This window comes from Monodelphis domestica, chromosome 2, assembly GCF_027887165.1.
Source record: "Monodelphis domestica isolate mMonDom1 chromosome 2, mMonDom1.pri, whole genome shotgun sequence".
NCBI lineage: Eukaryota > Metazoa > Chordata > Mammalia > Didelphimorphia > Didelphidae > Monodelphis > Monodelphis domestica.
Window position 1 is genome coordinate 428,913,709 of NC_077228.1, and position 17,932 is coordinate 428,931,640.

At 34.0% G+C, this 17,932-nt stretch overlaps 1 protein-coding gene across 5 annotated transcripts in view; it reads left to right on the forward strand.

The window, feature by feature from the left end:
• Positions 1 to 17,932, forward strand: part of TAB2 (TGF-beta activated kinase 1 (MAP3K7) binding protein 2) — a 105,296-nt gene that overhangs the window by 33,938 nt on the left and 53,426 nt on the right. Inside the window, exons 2-3 of one of the 5 annotated variants that reach the window (XM_007484704.2) lie at positions 5,275 to 5,306; positions 14,836 to 14,866. The exons of 2 other annotated variants lie outside the window; for them this stretch is intronic. The gene's annotated coding sequence lies outside the window, so the exon portion shown is untranslated. The remainder of the gene's footprint in view (positions 1 to 5,274; positions 5,307 to 14,835; positions 14,867 to 17,932) is intronic. 2 more of the 5 variants (XM_056818918.1, XM_056818919.1) reach the window with 2 other exon arrangements.

The window sequence follows — 17,932 nt, forward strand, 5'->3', positions numbered from 1 at the left end:
GGAAAAACTGTGGGAGTAGAAATACAGAAGAAAAACAACTACTTGATTACATGAGTCCATGGGGATATGATTGGGGATGTAAACTCTAAATGATCATCCTAGTGCAAACATCAACAACATGGAAATAGGTTTTGATCAAGGACACATGTAAAGCCCAATGGAATTGTACATCGGCTATGAGAAGGGATGGGGGGGGGGGGGGAATATGATTCTTGTAACTAAGGAAAAATGTTCTAAATTGATTAATTAAAAAAAGAAAAACTAGAATGGGCTCCCTGGGGAGGTAGCAGCCTAGAGTCAGAAGTATGCTAGAGCCAGCAGGGGCTCCAATTGTTAAAGTTCAGTGTGAGCAATTTACATCTTGGAAACTGGTAAATGTTATAAGTTAGAGCGTAATTTGTTGTTTGTTGATATCTAGACCTGTGAATGTGATGGAGAAAATGTTAATAATCTGAATAAAATTTTAAAATGTACTTTAAACTTTTTTTTGAGAGAGCTGGTTGTTAAACATTTACAAGCTGGTTGCTAGCTAGAGGGATTCAAGCAAAGATTGAAATGACCACTTGTAAGGGGATGTCTGTTAAGGCAGAAATTCCTGTTCCAGTTTGCAGGTCAGATCCTCGAGGGCTATTAATTCTGAAAGCTCCCCCAGCACTGGTATGTTTGTAAACATGTATCTTCTAGCAAGAATCATCACCTTCCTAGTCCTGGACACTACATAAAAGGGTCTTTAATTTCCTCCAGATGTGGAAATCTCAGCATGGGAACCCCTTCCAGTTATGCAAAAGTCTTAAGACCCACAGAAGTTGTGATCTGTCTGAGAACTCAAAACTAGCAAGTGTCAGAGACAGGATTTGAACCCAGGACTTCCTGACTCCAAGCCCCAGATTTTATCAACTAAGCCTTGCTACCTCTATAGCCCTACCTCTATTAATAGTTTTTTTTAATAGTTATATCACATGTTGAGTTTATAGTTCATCCAAAACCCTCAAACTACTTTCTGATCCCAACTTCCCCATGTTGTATTTTCAAAATTAATTTAAAAAGAAAAAAACCACAAGTATAAGACTTTGCATTTGACCCTATTAAATTTGGGCCAATGTTCCAGCATTTAAAGATTTTAGGAAATTTTGTCTATCAAATAAAATACTCCCTATATTGCTGTTGTCTACAAATTTGATTTTATTATCTATGCCCTATTCTAATTGTTGTCCAAAAATGATAAACCATACAGATCCATGGGACATTCCACTAGAAACCACAGGTAAATTGACTTAAGTCATTAATGCCTACTCTTTGCATTTGCCTATTCAACCAATCCCAACTACACCTTGTTAATTGTACTAATGTCCACATTATGACCACAAAAAAAACTTGAGAATTTATTAAATGTTTTTCTTATATCTATATAGATCTGTATCAAGATCCCTTTAATCCCCCAAAGTCAAGTAAGGAAATTAAGGCAGTCTAACATGACCAATTTTATGATGTTTTCTTTTTTTTGTTATTATTATTGAATTAACAAACCTCAAAAACACAAAAGTTTCCATAAACAAAAAATATAAAAGGGAATTTTATATGAAACCATAAATCTCTATCATATAGAGCTCATTTTTAAGCATGAAATAAATTTAGAACTAAAGTATCAATATCTCCCTGCTAGTCTGTGCCACCTTCTGAACTTCTGCTATCTTCTCTTTTAAAAAAAACAAACAAGGTGAATTGATGCTTTCTTATTTCTGTTTTCTTTTTTTGGAAGGATACTATTATCACTACCCAATGACTGCTCTCCCTTCCCCCCTCATCCAAAAAAGGGGGGGCATCCCTTTTTAAGAAATAAGAATATTCAAATAAAGCTAATTCTCAAAGTAGGCATAGTCAGAAAATGTGTCTCTCAGACTTTGAGTCCATCTAGTCTATCACCTTTCTCCTGAGAGATGGAACGCAATTGATCGTCTGTCATTTAAAGTAACTAATTGGTCATTGATCATAGTCTTTGCATTATTGTAATCATTGCATAAACCCTTTTAGTGTCCTGCTCATTTCACTCTTTATCAGTCCATACAAGTCCTCCCATACTTCTCTGAATCTATCCTTTTTGTTGTTTTTATGGAGCTCCTTATGTATGTGTGCTTTTATGCCATACTTTACCATTCACATAAGTTTTTTAGACATTGTCTAGTTGATGGGCAGCCAATGAGTTTCCACTTCTTTGATACTACAAAAAATGCTGCTACAACTATTTCTTACGTGGTTCCTTTGGCTTTTGGGGGGCATGTACCTAGAAGTAGTAGTACTGCTGGGTCAAAGATTGCACACTGTCAAGTGACTTTTGGGGATATAGTTTTGAATTCTTTTCAGAATGATTAGATCAATTCATAGCTCTAAAAGTGTACTATATGCCCAATAATTCTTTTCCTTTTTCACCATGTATGACAATCTGACATGTGTGAAGTAGAGACTTGGTGGTGGCATAATTTGTTTAAGGATTTGGAATTTTTTCATAAGCCTTTTTGATAGGTGACATATATTTTTTCTTTTGTTTATATCATTTGACTACTTATTGGGAAATGACCCATTTTCTTGTACATTTGTGTTAATTCTTTACATATCATATATATTAGAATCTTATCAGAAAAACTGGGGCTTTTTTTGAGGGCAGTTATGTGACATAGTGGGTAAAACACTGGGCTTGGAGGCAGAAAGATGAATCTTCCTCAGTTCAAATCTGTCCACAGATACTACTCAAGTGACCTTGTACCCTGTTTACCTCAGTTTCCTCATCTGTAAAATGAGCTAGAGAAGAGAAGGCAAATTGATCCAGTATCTTTGCCAGGAAAACCCCCGCATGGGATAACAAAGAATTCGACATGACTGAAACAATGCAGGAACAACAAGCAATCAAGACTTTTTTTTTTCCAGTTAACTTTTCTTTCTCATTTTAAATGCATTGCTTTTGTTTGTGCAAAAACGTTACAATTTTACATACTAAAAATTGTTTTATTTTCTATGACCATTATTTTGTCAAGTAATTGTCCAAACTCCATAGTTATAAAAGGTACTCTTTTCATTTATATATGTATACTATATATAAGAATATGTATTAGAATATATATAAGAATATATGTAATATATGAGTATATTAGAATGCACATAAAATGGCCTTTATATGCACTTATTTATATGATATATTGTGATTTTTATTGATGGTCTGAGTAATGTGATTTCCAAGATATTTCTTACATTTTATGGTTAATTTGAAAGGAATATGTACATTCCTTCTTTTTTTGGTTTGTTTTTGCTAATATACAGAAAAGTAGATGAATTGTATGAGCTTATTGTATATCCTTCTAGTCTATTGAACTTGCTAATTTGTAATTCAGTCTCTGAGGTTATTTAAATAAATTATTAGTAATTATTAATTATCAGTTATTGTTATCATCAGCAAAAAGTACTAGTTGTGCTTTGTCATTGTCTATTTTTATTCCCTCAGTTCCTTTTTATTATCTTATTTTTATAACTATCATTGTAGAACTTTATGAAATAATAGTAGTGAGTAATAACATCCTTGCTTTATCCTCTCATTTTATTGAAAAGGCCCTCGAGCATTTCTCCAGTACAGATAACGCTAATTCCTGGTTTTAGGTAGCTGTCATTCATCCTTTTAAGGAAAGTCCATTGATTTCGAACCCTTTAAAATTTTTTTTAATATAAATGTTTGTTGTATTTTATCCAGCATTTTTCTGCATCTGTGGATATGCTCATGTGATATTAGTTTTGTAATTATTCATGGTCTATCATGTTTATAACTTTCTTAATATTGAAACAACCCTTATATAAAACCATTCCTTATATAAACCAGCCTGGTCAAATCATTAAAGCTTTTATGTTATTCTTAAAAAAAAAAAAAAGGAGTTCTTCATTTCTGCCTACCCTTTGACCCAGCCATACCCACTGCTGGGTTTGTACCCCAAAGAGATAATAAGGAAAAAAACTTGTACAAAAATATTTATAGCTGCACTCTTTGTGGTGGCAAAAAAATTGGAAAGTGGAGGGGGGGGGTCCATTGATTGGGGAATGGCTGAACAAATTGTGGTATCTGTTGGTGATGGAATACTATTGTGCTAAAAGGAATAATGAACTGGAGGAATTCTATGTGAACTGGGACGACCTCCAGGATGTGATACAGAGTGAAAGGAGCAGAACCAGGAGAACATTATACACAGAGACTGATACATTATGGCACAATCAATTGTAATGAACTTTTCTACTGGCAGCAATTCAGTGACCCAGGATAATTCAGAGGAACTTGTGAGAAAGAATGCTGTCCACATCCAGAGAAAGAACTGTGGAAATGGAAATGAATTAGAAAAATATGTGATCAATCACATAATGTGATGGGGATATGATGGGGTTTTGATGTTAAAGGATCGCGTTACTGCAGATATAAATAACACGGAAATAGGTTTTGAACAATGATACATGCATAACCCAGTGGAACTGTTTGTTAGATTCAGAAAAGAGTGGGGGGCTGGGGGGCAGGGGAGATAGATCATAAATCATGTAACCATAGAAAAATGGTTAATAATAAATTTAAAAATGAGGGGGGAAAAGTTATTCATTTCTCTGAAGGTAGGTAGCATTTTTCATCATGGGTCCCTTGGAATTATCTTGAATCATTGTCTTGATCAGAGTAACTGAATCTTTCATAGTTAGTCATCCTTACAGTTTTGCTGTCACTGTATATAGTGTTCTCCCCAGTTTCATGAGTTTCCAGGTCATCACAAACAGATATCCAAATAGTCCTGAAATAATTAATACATCTTTGCTACTTATACATTCTTGTCTAATAGTCTGTACTAATAGTAGCATGGTAGCCTTGAAAGAGCAGGTGGCATGGAGTCAGAAATCTTCATTCACACCACTGCTGTACCCCTTACTAGTATTCTGACATTAATCTAGTCACTTCACTTCTCTGTGGTCACCAGGTGCTTGATTTTTCATCTGCACCAATTCTAGAAGCCCAACTCCTAAGGGAAAGAGAGGTTGAGAGTTGTGTGTTCTCCTCAGTTGAGAGTTCTCTAAGGACTGGGATATATAATTCTTTTGAATCTCACAGAACCTAGTTAGTGTCCATATTATAATGTATGTGTAGTACAAGCTATTAAATTAATATTTATCTGGCAGTCAGAAAGACTGTCTTTGGGTCCCTTATTTGTAAAATGGAAAAATCTGGCATCCCTTTTGATCTCTTGCTTTTTTTACACCATATAGGAGAAGAAAGTATTAAAAGATTCTACTTCCTGGTAAGTCAGATTCTCTGCTCTTCTCGTATTGACCTTTTTAGCTTTCATTGTTTGTGTAGGAGAAAAGATGATATAATGGCAACAATAATGTTTGTTTATTATAGCTCTTTCAAAGGACTACAATACTACAAACCACAAAAATATGTAATCTATGTTTCTTACCACCACCACCTGCCCTCAGTTACATTAAAATAAATCTTTTGGAAATTTGTACTGTTTATTTTTTAATTTTTAAATTGTAGTTAAGTTTCCACATGGAAAACAGTATTATGTACTTATAGCATCATATTTAATTTCTAGACATTAAAAAAGGTTATAGTGTTAAAACTAATCCCCTTTCAAGCTAAGTTCTTGTTCAGCAGCAGAGGAAAACATTTTGCCATTAATTAGAGTAATATTAATAGTTTATATTTATTTGTTTTTACTCTGTATCCTATATGTTAGTAAGTGGTCCTAATTATTCTAACTAAGTTTCTTAAATAATTATTTATAGATTAGTTTTTAAGGGACAAAGATTAATTATAGGCATTTCTTTTTTTCTTTAAGTCTGTTGAAAAGCTTAAAGGGCCTTTGAAACTTCTTGAAAGCTTGGAAATTCCTAAAAATTAAGTGGGCTAGTGATTGGAACCGTATATCAACATTACCACTTTACTTTTCTTGATATTTTTACAAGCTAAGTTTCATTTATTAAAATTTCTACAAAGGAAGGAAAATAGTTCTTTGGAGTTGGTATTGATATTAATTAATATGAAAAAAGTTAGGTTGTAAGTCACCACTTCTCTCTGAACCTTGTTCTCCATATCTATAAAGTGGAGGGAGGAGGCTTTGGACTAGATCATTTTAAAGGCTCCTTCAGCTCTAACAACATCCTGTGCAAGGAAGAAGGAAAAGAGGAAAAAGCCTCTTGTGAATCCATTTTCTCCTAAAATTGACTTAACTTTCTCTAAGGTATACATGTATTGCCACACATAAGAATCATGAATATTTGAAAACATAAAATTAAAATTCGTATTGAGGTATTTTTTTCCAGTGAACCTTAACACCTACCATGTTTCTTCTGTTTTCTGTATTTATCCCATTTCTCTTCATCTCCAGTGAGACTTTTTATTAATTAGAAAATAATTTAACTTCAGTATAGCCAAAACCCAAACATCTGAATCCTGAGGCTATCATAACATAGACAATCAAGAATGGACTCATAATTCCATTTTTTTGCAGGGAGTTCTCAGCAAAGAACTTATCTCACAATGTAGATTGGCACTTTTTCTGCAACTGTCCATCTTGAAGAGTTACTTAAAGCAAACCACAGAAATGAAACAGTAAGGGAGTTATAGAGCTAGCATATGTCAGAGGCAGAACTTAAACCCAGGTCTTTGTGACCCTGAAGCCAGCTGTATCCATTCTGCCTCACTGTCTGTTACAATACATTAATGGCTTAATTGGGTAAAAGCAACTGAATAAATAGCTTCTTGTGGATAATACATTCTGTAATGCATCCCCACAACTTTACTGAGTACCTCATATATAAGATGCCATTCTAGAAGCTGTAAGGAAATCAGTCCCAAACAAATATATGGACTTTCCCCTCTAAAAGTTTACAGTCTAAAAATAAAGTAGATAAACCAAAAAACTATGGTAAAGTTAAAATAAAGTTTTTTCTTTGCTCTGAAATTATAACACTTTCCTGATTTGTTAAACAATTTCTTTTCCACTAAAAAAAAGAAAAAACTTGTTAGAACTACTTTGTCTTAATATTGAATCCCCAAAAGAAAATTACTGCCTGTTAGAGCCAAGCATATGGGCAAAGACCAGAATGAAGACTGCATCCATTTGGATTCATGTGCCCATGGATCATCCAAAACCACATCAACTTCATACATTGAATCCTATTTGGTTGCAATTTGGATTTCCAAATAAAATGGTTCTGGTGGCAATGTTTTATACAATTCTTTACAAAGAAAAGATTTAAATATACTTAAAATATATACCTATAATGTAGAAATGTCACATAGACTTCTGTTTACCACATCTAGGAAAGAGCTTATTGAAATGTGAGACTGAAAAGAATAATTAAAATAGAGGGAGTAAAATTTCAAAAGCTTCCTAGTTTGCTGCTTGTTTTTCCTGATAGACAAGTCTTAAACAAAAAATTGCTATCAATCTGTATTAGTAACTCGTTGTCAAAGTTTGATTTGTCATGCAAAAGGGAATTTTTTTATCTTAATCAAGTATTTGGGAGTACTCTTTTAACCTAATCAGTCAGGAACTCAAGGATCCTTTTGATAAAAGTTCACACCCTTTGAGGACGGGAGGTGGATCCCACAAGCACTGGGCAGTGTCAGTCAAATTGAGAAACTTTGATTCCTGAGATGTGATGGGGAGAGCTGATGGGTGGAGAAAACTGCATACAAGCAGGAGCCTCTAGGACCCTGACAGCTCAACCTTTAGCAGCTCAATTTAGTATGGTTCAGCTTGATTAGACATTCAATTCAGCCTTGGTTTCCACTTTGGTGACTTGCTTGGGTTGAGGAGACCCTGGCTGGAGACACTTGACCCTTCAGCTCTTCTCTCTTTGGTGTGGGACATTCTCTTGAGTTTGGAGGCACTTGGAACTGGACTTAGGGTATTTAGTTAGGCAATATTTTCTACCTCCTTCCTACGTCTCCCCCTTTACTGTCTCTACTTTGCTGTAATAAAGCTACTAACAGCCTCATGACTTGAGTTAATTTTTACAAACAGCAACCACAATAATTTTTTAATTCTTATATTGTCAAACCCATTTTAATTATTACAGTCACTTGCTTTGTTTTATAAAAAACTTATATAATTTTAGCATTTATATTTAGGAAGCATTTTAGCCCAAGTTAAATTTCAAACTATTTTGAAAGAAACTTGTGGCATTGAATACATTTGGAGTGACTATAAGGAAAGCATTTTTTTGATTCTTTGTGGCTTGTGACACATGCACTGCTACTTGGTAATGCCAAGGAAGATGTAATTTGATCTTTGAACCATATTTGGTAAATACTAATTTTGTGGGACATGCTGTTCTATCAGTAAGAGGAAAATTGTTGCCAAAACATAAGGTTACATTCCTCCCCTCACACTTCCTCGACCCTCACCAGTCTCTACTTTGTATATATAATGAATTTACATTAATCAAAATCACATTAGATTTCAGAGACATTATCTTTTATTAATCTTTATACAGTGACTAGAAAGTACATCCTAAATTTACATGGAAGGATAAGAATTAGACATCTTTTTTGTAAATTTCAGTTGTAGGGGGAGAGAATAAACATATATAATGCCAGTTATTGTGCTGATTGCTTTAAAGGTAATTGCTATTATAATCCCCATTTAGCACTTGCAGATATTTAGGCAAACAGAGGTTAAGGGACTTGCCACACGGTCATGCAGCTAATGTCTAAGAACATTATTTTCTTACTTATTTCCAGACCCAACACTGTCCAAGTATGTTTTCATTGACTATTTTTTCATTGAAATTTCCTTTTCTTTGATTTATATCCCTAATGCAGATCAGCATAGATACGGTATAACAATAAGAATAGGGTAAGATAAATGTAAGATTAAGACAGTTTTGTTTTTGGAAATTTAATAATATTAATAAACTTAGGTATGGCTTTAGAATTACATAGAATAGCAAGCATATGAGAGAGATTTTTTTTTTATCTCTCCATATGCTCGAAAGGGGGGATAATGATGATATTAGAAAGTAAGTCTTATTATATTAGTTTAGAGATAAGAAGTGAAGAAGCTGGCTTGATAAAGAATTGGAGTTTGAAACAGAGTTCAGACAGTGTCAGTTTCAAATGTTGACTGTGTGTGTGTATGGGAGGGGTAACAGTTTTTCTGTGGCAGTTAGTCTCTGGCAGTTACTCTCTCTTGGAGTGCGGGGATCAGGTGACATCTTCTTTTCTCTCTAGCCTTACTGTCTGAGGTAACAGGAAAGGAAGGAAAAACCTGAAGGAGTTAAGTGATTTTCCTTTTCCAACTTGGTAAACACTAGTGACTCTGTTGCTGTCTCATGAATTGTTTTTATATCTGAGAAGACCAGAGAAAAACCTGGTCTTTGGTTTGGACTCTGAGTCTGCTAAGGTTAGTTCTAACTTGGTACTTGCTGAGGCTCAGCCAACTAGCCTTTGTTATTTTTATATCTTGGAGACAAATTAAGCAGTATAAGGATAATAGTGTTTAAATTGTAGAATAGTGAAAATTTGGGTTAGTCAGTAGGAAGGATCAGTGTAGCCTGTGGAAATAGAAGCATTTCTTTGTGGAACCAGGGAGTTTTATTTGGGTGGAGTTAGAATCCCTTAGAGTTAGAAATTCTTTTTTTATTCCTTATATCTTCAACAAATAGTTTATTTTTATATAAGAGTCTCCTTAGCATCCATGCTACTGGTCCTGAAGAGAAGTTCACTTATGAGCTTCACTTCACTTATATAAACTGAAGATACTTTGTAAGCCTAGCAAGCAGAGTATCTAATCAGTTTATAATCCATAATCAATTCATTGCCTATTATTTTTATACCATTGCACCTATTCAATGGTACTTTAAAGTTTAATTGCATTTATATGTGTTATGTCACTTATTTAGCACTTTCCATGTGTTAAATACTGTGTGCTAAGTGCTGGAATTGAATTATAAGTAAAACTGCTACTTTGTAGCTATTGAGATAAAAATCTCCTAAAGATTATCCATATATTTGGGATAGGAGAATGCCATACTGGTTTTATTAGCTGATTCCAAGGCTGAAAAATACAAATTTCTGCTAAAAATTTCTTTCCAGTATACATTTTGTTTACTTAATTAAGCCCTTTAAAATTTTTCTTCTTTTTCTTCTACTTTTCCTTTATTCTTTATAAACAGATTAACTAATACCTTAAAAATAGATATAATGCATAAATCTTTCTATCTTATAGCCCATTCTTATATGAAAATATGATAGCTATGCTACCAGTAAGACTTAATTGCCTGCCATCTCTGAAGCAATCAGTTCAGTTTTGTGGCTTCTTCTTAAATCATTATGATTTTTTTTTATTCCTTCTAAAAAGAAGCTCACAAATTAGGATACCAATCAATCAAGGAATTGGAACTTTTAGTCCTGTTTAACAGTGCATAGAATGAATCTTCAATGCCCTTTTCTGTGAATTTGGGAGACCTGAGGTAACTCAGTGTGGAAACTCCAAATGCAAATCTACATCTTCAGTAATGATTTGACCGCTATGTTAAATAGCCCTGCAACTACCCTGGACTTCATCTTACCTAGAATCAAGACTTTATCTTACTTCCTGGCATCAGCTCCAAACTATATAGTTAACACATGTAGCCTCCCTTCCAACTTACATGTTCCCCCTTTAAAATATAAGCTTTTTGGAGGCAAAGAGTGTCTGTCTACATATCTTTCTGTCTGTCAGTTTATTTACATATTTTTGCCAAGACTTTAAGCCAGTTTTCTACCTACTATGCCAAGATACCCACTGTTAGAATGTCCTTTGATTTAAATTGCTAATTTTAAGAAATATATCTTTGTCATTTGAAGAAGCAAGTTTCCCAAGTTTTTTTTGGCATATACTATTTATTTTAAGTTGGGTGTATTCTGAGGATTTTCTTATAAAAATGTTTAAAACCTAGAGAATAAGAGTATTTAAGAAAGGAGAATTAAAAGTAGAAGAGTTGGAGGAAGGAAAGGTAGATCTGATGGAAGATGTGTGGAACTAGCGACTAACAGCAAATGCCATTTTGAACTTTTCTGCATGTACTAGATAAGGAAAATTCAATTTACATCACTGCCTTAATGTCATATACAGAACTGATACAATTTAATAATATTTATCTAAAATGTAGTATTGCCGCTAAAATTCCAATAGCAAATAGGTTTAGTATTGATTTTTGAGAAACTTCATTAGGCACTTTACATTGTCGTATCGGAATCTATAACATGTAAAATAATGAAGTACATAGCAAATAATACACAGCTAAACTAGAACAGAATTTAAGAACAAGAAATGTAAAATACTGCCTAGTTCATATTTGCCAAGAGTATTATTTTTAAAACAGCATCTGTAAAAATATATAGGTAATGAAGTCATATATCCTGTCTTTGCTCTGGCCAGCTAGAGAAGTGCATCCTGGGGCCTTTATTCATTCACAGTAGATATAATCACAGAGAAGATTACTAGGCAGTATTGAAATTTGTGGGAAAAATTCTTAACCTTTTTTGTATCCTGGACTTTTTTGGCAATCTGGTAACACCTGTGTACTCTGTCTCAGAATGCTGTTTTTAAATTAATAAAATAACATACATATGTTTACAAGGGAAAACAATTATATTGGTTTTTTTTAAGGTCTCAAACTCCAGGTTAACCTCAGTTTGAATATTGATTTCTCCTTTTTCTTCAAAGCATAATACTTTTAAATTCTATAATTTTTATAAATTTTTTCCTAATGAGAAGCCAATCTTCGTTTATCAAAGGAGGAAATGGAGGCAGACATTTAGGCTTGCCCATTGTCTTAACATTAAGCACTATTAAGGGATCTTAGGAAACATATAGTCTACATCCTTCATTTTATAGTTAAAAAAACTTAAATTGTTGAAGTGGCTTGTTCAGTAACAGGGCTGAGATTAAAAACTAGATCTCCCACTCCTTTGTGCTTTCTTTTACACCAGCTTTTCTCAGCACACTCAGCAAACCTATCTAGTTTGCTTTCTCTGTTAGTCATGCACATTGTTTTATCTTTTACTGTTTAGAGTTCCATTTGAGATTGGTCAGAATTGAAATTTGTTTTTTTATTGACCTAGAAATACTGAATCTATTCAATATGCTATATGATAGTTGATTGACAGTATGTTGTACATAATGTAATTAATATTCTTAGATTTTTTAATATTATTTTTTTCACAAATGCCTATTATAGATAATTTGGTAAAATGATAAAGTTTGAGGAGATAATAAAACAAGCAAAAAAAAAAGAAAAAGAAAAAGTCAAAGAAAAAAAAAAGAAAAATGATGAAACAAGCATCTACAAACCCAGGTTAGGTACCAAACATAGAAAAAAAGCAAATATTACGATGGCTATTTCCAGCTCTTGAACTTCTGAAGATCCTAATTCATACCATATTGCCAGATTAAAAAAAATTTTTTCCATGATTCCAGCACATTAAAAGGGTCAGTAGGGTGGTGGAGGGCATTAGCGTTTATATAATATTTACTCTGTGCTCCAAACACTGTGATAAATGCTTTTCAAATATCATCTCATTTGATCTTCATAACAACTCTGTGAGGACAGTGCTATTATTCTCCCCATTTTACAGTTGAGGAAACTGAGGCAGGCAGAAAGATTAAATGAGTTGCTTGCCTAATATCACATGGCAAGGAAGTGTCAGGCTGAATTAACTGTCCAAGATATACTGATGCACATGGACTTATAGGCTTGCCAAACTAACTTTGCTAAACATGTTATAATCTAGACAATATGTTAGGCATTGTGGCATACAGAAATGACCTTATAGTCAGAAATACCTTGGTTTGAGTGCCACCTCTGACATAACTAGCTGTGTAACTCTGGGCAAGTTCCACTGCCCAGAACAAATTAGTAGGACTTTTAAAGTTACAGAATAGCTGCTTATTTGCACCAGGCATTCTCTATATCAGTTGAATTGCTTCTGCTACTTCCTTACTGCTTACAAATATACCAAAGCTTGGCCTGTCTTCAGATGCCCTCACTTGATCCATTCATTCCTTCTAGCAATCATCCTATGGCTCTCCTCCCTTTTGTGGCTAAACTCCTTTACAATAGGTACACTCTACTTTCCTTTCACTCTTCTTTAAGGTTGTAAGAGGGGGAAAGGGGCTTACTTATAAAAAGGTTGGACTGGATTATTTAAGAATAGGGTTGCCAGGAATTTATATTAATTCCAAAGAGATTTTTTTCTTTTAATTTCTATCATTTATTTAATTTAAAAATATCCTCACATAGAATTTAGCAAAATTATTTCATGTAAAGCAAATTACTTTATGAATTATTGGATTATTTTAGAATACTACTTCATGGATTCATGGATTTTGAACTGAAAGAGAGCTAAAGAGTCACTTTCTCATTTTATAAGTGAATAATCTGGGATTGTAGGTGACATAGAATACCTTCCAAACCTCTTTGACCACACAATACTAGGACTGCCCAGTATATATGGCAAATGATGCAGATCATTAACAGATCTTTAATGGGGTTAATGCTCTCACTAAATCTATGATTTATGCTGAAATATGAGTTACTGCTTGGATGGCAACCAAAAAAGAAAGGCAACTGGAAGAAACTGTCCTTTTTTCTCTGACACTTGTTCCCCTTAACTGTCAACAAACTAACTGGTCTTTTCCAAATTCCCAGAATTAGTGGTTAAAAGCCAAAAAGCATGGTTTCCTGGAGAAAAGAATGAGATTTCTATTGAAAAATTAAAGTGCACACACATTCTCTCTCTCTCTCTCGTTCTCTTTTTTCTCTTGTTCTCTCTTTCTCTTTACCATGATATTTTAAAACTTTAAATGCCATGTCTTTGAACAAAAAAGTATATTTTGTTAATGAGTTTATAATGTTATACTTTCTATTTTACTAATAAGGTCCCTACTACTAGGGAGAAAAACTTCTGTAAAGCATTGTTCCATATCTGTAGTTAGTATTCTTAAATAAACATTATTCCAAAGTGTTAGTTCCTTTGAACATTTTGAGTTCTTTTATTTAAAAAAAAAAGTAAATTTAGCACTCTAAAAGATATTACTAATCATTAAGAAATCTATTAGGTTTAGGCTGAGATCCTTATTAAAATGAAAACTATTAAAATACAAATATTTTATATCATCCTTTCTAGTAGGATTTTTTTCTTCACTATTAAATATGAAACATAATACTTTTATGATCACTTTCATTTTCTATTCCACTCTTCTTTTGCCTCCTTTCCAAAAACCATTGAAAACCTATTATTGTACTCAATTCTTTCATCCTTTAGAAGACCATACTTGGCTTATCATGTGAACCACAATATGAGTAGCTTCCTTTTCATGTTAGAACTCAAATATGATAGGAAATAATATTGAAATAAGAATTCTAAATATATATAAGGTAAACAGTTGCATAATGTTATGTTTTGATAATATATGACCATTCCATCTTCGATTTATTACATTTTTCTTGATCTGTTATAAATAGTATTCATTACAGTATAGTATTCATCACAAAACCACCATACCTAATTGCTAAGTGGGGCTGACTTGCAAATTCTTTTAGAAGAAGCCTTCAGATACTAGTAGTATATGGTTAATTACTTTTCATTGAAAGAAATGATCTAATAGAAGTTGAGCATTTATAAAAAAAAAAAGTTAATTCTTCTAATAGCTAAGGCAGATTTTTTTAAGTCTTGTTTTAAAATTTATTCTTAGATAAACTTTAGAAACCACTTGGTTTCTAATCTAATCTAATCAGTAATTCTGTAAATCATTTGTCTCTTTGCAGACCACAGGGGGAAACAACCAGAAAACAAAAGGTAAAAATGTTTCCTCATACAATAAAACCCATATTTCATGTCTTCCCTTCGTTCATTATTTTTTAAAAACGCATTGTGTCTCAAAGTCAATACTATGTATTGTTTCCTTGATCATGGCTTTCAGGCAGTCCAATAATTCTCAAATTGTCTCTCCTAGATCTATTTCTAGGTCAGTTATTTTTTTCAATATGATATTTCATGTTTTCCTCTGTTTTTTTTTCATTCCTTTGATTCTGCCTTATTGCTTCTTGATATCATAAAAAAATCATTAGTTTCTAGATGGTCAATTCTGGTTTTCCTCTGAGAGTTTTTGGTTCTCTTTCAATTGGCCCATTTCTTCTTGCATCACTTTCCTTTCATCTTACATCACTTTCATTTCTCTGTCCCACTTTTCCTCTGCCTCTCCTAGTTAGTTTTTAAAGACTTTTTTTATCTCTTCCAGAATTTGTGTCTAATCCATATTTTTCTTTTGGACTTTGCATGTTTTTCCCCTTCTGTGTCTGTATCTTGCTCTTTGTTTCAATAAAAAATTCTTTAGAGTTAGGTGCTTTTTTGGTTGTTTGCTCATTTTTCCTATCTAATTATAAGTAAGGTCTGTTTTCTGGGAAGTTGGGGTACCCTCTTAAACTTCAGTCTTTGCTTGATGTTATTCTCAGCTTATTTTCTAGGTCTAAAGGCTGAGAACTCTGGGAGCCCCCTCCCCCTGATGATTCAGTTGACCTTTGAGATGCTGATGGTTTAAGGACTTGCCTCAGGCTTGGCCATAATTATGCTTTTGATTTCACTCTGACCTTGACCATGTCAGAGACTGATCAAATTCTAGCCCCAGGCTTAGGCCTCAAGTTTTTTATCTTGCTGTGTACTTTATCCAGTCAGGCACATCCTTGATTGCCCTGTCTTGGAGTTCCACCCTGAGCTTTAAGCAGAAAGATCAGTACTTAATACTTAGTACTATCAGCTACCCCAAACTATGTACTATGTCCTTATCCCAAGCCGAAAGTAGATATGCTGGCTTCACTCTGGACCCACACAGATCAGCCCATTTTAGCTTAGACTGCCCTGGACTGGGATCTTGGACTTCTCCACAGTTTGAAATTCCAAGGGGTATGAGTTGGCTTGTACCACTATTTACCCAGGCAGGGTCTTAGAGTCTGACTGTTGGCTTGGACTTAGGTTCCAAACTTGGGACAGCAGATGTGTGGGTGGGTGGGTGGGTGGAGGGAAGTGGCTTGCTCTTCCCTCCTTTTTGCAGCCTTTTGCTGACTCTGGTTTCTTCTAACTCCAGTTCCCCAGATGATCCCTGACTACTTTTTGAATTTTCCTTTCATTGAAAGTTGTTTCACTCTGTGTCCTTGTCATTTCACCCCCACCCCCACCCCCGTATTTGTTTTGTGGCAATATTTTAATCTTGGTCAGGGAGGATTCTTGTGGTGATACTGAGCTATTGTAGTTTACTCCTCCATCTTGACTCTTCCCCCAGAAGTCTGTGTAGTGTTTCCAAGGAAGAAGGGGGGAGTAAGGACTAGGCAATTAGAGTTAAGTGACTTACCCAGGATTATCCAGCTAAGAAACATCTGATAGTCACACTTTTTTTAAAGCTAAACATTTACTAGTTGCAAAAAAGATTTTTAACAAAATAAAATGAGGTGATTTAACTAGTAGTTGATACAGTTTGGGCCATTAATATAATAGTTTGACTCCCCCTCCCCTTTCACCCCAGTTGATTAAGCTAGGTGAGATTAGATTGTGGCATTCAAAAATATTTCTTATTCTAAAGTTCATTAAAAGAATGAATTAGAATTAACTTGTTTTTATTTGAAGATGTTTAACATTTGAATTTTAAGTTTTAATAGAAACATAGATACATGAAGAACTATTAACTTGATATATTGTTTATTTATGAATGATTGCTGAGTTTTTTGAGATTTTTCATATTTTGACATGTATTTTCCATAAATACAAGCCTATTTAAAGCAAATATCCATAAAAGTAACTTGGAAATCTGTTTTGTTCCAAATTTGTTGATATTAAATTTTTGAGTAAATGTTTATATCAAGTTATGAAAGGCTTCAACAGCCAAAAAGAAGATTTTATATTTAAATCTAGAAGTAATTTAAAGCTACTTGTTTATTAATAGGCAGGTAATAAAGTTAGCCCTGTGGTTTAGCTGAATACTCTTTTTTAAAACCCACCTTAAAATCAGTATTATGTATTGGTTCTAAGGCAAAAGAGTGGTATGGGTTAGGCAATGGGGGTTAAGTGATTTGCCAAGGGTCACACAGCTGAGAAAGCTGAATACTTTGGTAAGTGAATAGAGGGTAGACTACAATGGGGAGAAACTTGTGGTAGTAAGACTAACCAGAAGGTTATTACACTAGTTCATGTATGAAGTGATTTGGTCTTCTACCAGGGTGGTGGCAGTGGGAAAGGAAAGAAAGTGGTTGGTGGGAGTATATGTGAGAGAGGTTACAAAGGTAGTATTAACAAGCCTTTGCAAAAGGTTGGGTATGGTGAGAAAGAGGGAAGAGTTGAGGATAGGATCTAAGTTGTGAAGTTGGGGGACCAGGAGTCCCCAATAGTAACAAGAAAATTTGGAAGAAGAGAAGATTTGGATGAGCAGGTGGAGATAATGAGTTCGTTTTTAGGCATGTTAAATTTAAAGTGACTAGGACACTCAATTCAAGAGGTCTAATAGGCAATTGGATCGGTGAAATGAGGTCAGGAGAAAGTTTAGGACTGGATAGATAGATCTGAGAATCATATACATAGAGATGAAGAGCATCATTAAACAAAATAGGGAGAAGAGACAAGGCTCCATAGCAGGGACTTGTCCCTTACCTGTTGTTAGCAAACACCTTACCAAATGAAACTCCAAGAAAGACAATTGTGGGACAGTCAGACAAGTAGGAGGAAAACCAGAAGAGAAAAGCGCCACAAAAACTTAAACAAAAGAGTGAGTGTCAAAGACTACAGAGAGGTCAATAAAGATAAGGACTGAAAAGCATTTTAACTTTTGGATTTGAGTCCTTATTTTTCCTATCTTCATTGAAAAGGTAAAGTTTCAGG